The following is a 2,550-nucleotide window of genomic DNA, read 5'->3' on the forward strand; positions in this document are numbered from 1 at the left end:
GATCCTCCTGCCTCAGCCTCCCGAGTAGCTGGGACTACAGGCATGCGCCACCATGCCCAGCTAATTTTTTCTATATATTTTTAGTTGTTCAGATAACTTCTTTCTATTTTTTTTAGTAGAGACAGGGTCTTGCTCTTGCTCAGGCTGGTCTCGAACTCCTGAGCTCAAACAATCCGCCCGCCTCGGCCTCTTAGAGTGCTAGGATTACAGGCGTGAGCCACTGCGCCTGGCCCATACTTTTGTTTTAAATGACACCGGGGCAACTACAGATGTTCAGAGAATGAAACAGTGTTGTGAGCTAAGGTGGACAAGAGGAGCCTCCAAACAGAAAATGTGAAAACTAAGGTGGTTTTCAAAGGAGGGATGTGTAAGGAGATGGGAATGAAAATTTCAGGCAAGCAAACGCCATGAGCAAAGGTACCAAATATGCTTGGCATATCTGGAGAATAATTAAGTAAACCAATTTAGGTGGAACAGGACATTTACATAGGAAAGATTGGAGAAGTAGATTAGGTCCATCTTACCACAACCATAACTGTCAGGCTGGGGCTTTTGACTGTTCTGAGATCAATTAGAAACCATTTAAAGTTCTAGTGATATGCTGAAAGCAGTGTTTCAGGAAGATTGATTTGACTAAATGGGTAGATTACAGCCAGGCTTCTCAGGCTGTCATATACATCTGAAATCACCCGGGATCTTGCTATAATAACAGGCAGATTCTGATTCCGTAGGTCTGGGGTGTGGGCTGAGATTCTGCCTCTCTAACACACTCCCAGAAACGCCTATACTGCTGGACCCTGGATCACACTTTGAGTAGCCAGAGATTACGGGATTGCCTTAAATTTCAACCATTCACTAAGATATAATATTGAAATAGAAAGAGAAAACATATACCATAAAGAAAAAAAATAATTTTCTACAAATGTATTATTCTAATTTGCTCACAAGAAACAGATGTTTCTCACTCAAATAGCCAAAGTAAAAAGAGAGGTTATAAAAAAATGACATAGGGGAATTGTGCCAAAACAAATGCAGAAAGTCCAGTAGACTGTCTCTTGGAAATTGAAAAGTCACCAGACCTTGCTCTCTCCATCTCTCTCTGGTGTCTGCTTTCCTATATCTTTCAGCTTTCTTCTCCTGCCTACTCATCAGTTCACCCATTAGGACCCTCAGTCCTCACTCTGAATGGCTTTCGGTTCAAGCATCCACCATCTTCTTACAGTCTGAGCCTCAGTTCGTATTTTCAGGAGACAATCAGATTGGACCAGTTTTTAAATTGATCCCCAGGGTCAAGAGTCCATCTCTGGTTCAATCACCTGTTTCTTGGACAGAGAGTCTTCCATATAATATTTCAAAGACTGTGAGTAACATGAAGAGGAAGAGTTGGGCATGGCAGGCTTATTGACCAACAGATCTGCTACAATCCCTGGTAGGAATGACTCACAGGTTCAGCTGAGGACTCCATTATTTGCAAAATAGATGTCAAATACTTGCCCGGGCTCTAAAGACAGGTCCTTTTCTGAACATGTTAAAACATTGAGAAACCAGTTCGGTGAGCCTTAAGCTATCACCCACCTCCAGACTATTTGAGTTGGTGACAAATCCCCTGAGGTTGAAAACGTAGGAGATGAAGTCTGTTCCCAGCATTGCTGTGCATTCTGTCCCCCCACCCCACGTGCCATGAGGCTAGAGACGGCACCTCTTAGCACTCACCTCAAAGGATGGGTTTTTAAGAGAATCACTTGGAGAGCTTGATTTGTGTCCCCTGAAATTTGAGGGGACATAGGGATTGGTGTTTCACTGTAAAAAGTCTAAAAGTGAAAGGCCATGGCTCTATCTACCAGAGATGATAGAGAAGGGGAAAGGGAAGGAAGGAGGGGAGGACAGAATGACAGAGAGATGCTATCCAGAATAAGCCACATTTGCACTGTGGTGAAGGTCAGGGGGACTTGGACAAAGTGGGATCCTGCAGGAGGGAGCTGGCCTGTGTAAAAGGGTCCCTGCCCAGGAGGTGTGCTGGAACAGCAAGGCCGTCTCTGATATTGACTAGGCTTTCTGCTATCTACGAATTACCTGAAAGTTGTAAGACCTGCCCAAGATCTTATCCAAGGTGTGGGGAAGAGTGAATCTGCAGAGCTGGCTTAAATGGAGACTGGGGGTGGGGGTGAGGTTCCTGCACCCTACTGAGAAGTCTAATGTGTTCTTTAAACCAGCTACATATGCAAAATTATATGACCCCCTGAGGGTTGTTGCACATTCCAGGCACAGATTAATTGGAGAATACTCTAGCAGCCTGAAAACAGAATTTGGAGTTAAAGATTTGTTAGTTTTTCAACTTCTGTGTCTTTCTCAAGAAAAACTGCTTCATTTGGGATTAAGGACCCAACAGAAAGCTCTCCAGAAGTTCCAGTAGAGATCTTTAGGAAAGGGATTTATGAATGGCAGCAAATGGGGGAAAGAGGGAGACAAATATTCCTACTTCTATAAAAGCCACATAAAATTTCCTATGAAAGTTTATGCCAGACTCGAGAGTGGAGAAGCTAGCTGAAT

The sequence above is a fragment of the Propithecus coquereli genome, unplaced genomic scaffold, assembly GCF_000956105.1.
Source record: "Propithecus coquereli isolate 6110/MARCELLA unplaced genomic scaffold, Pcoq_1.0 Scaffold305, whole genome shotgun sequence".
Lineage (NCBI taxonomy): Eukaryota > Metazoa > Chordata > Mammalia > Primates > Indriidae > Propithecus > Propithecus coquereli.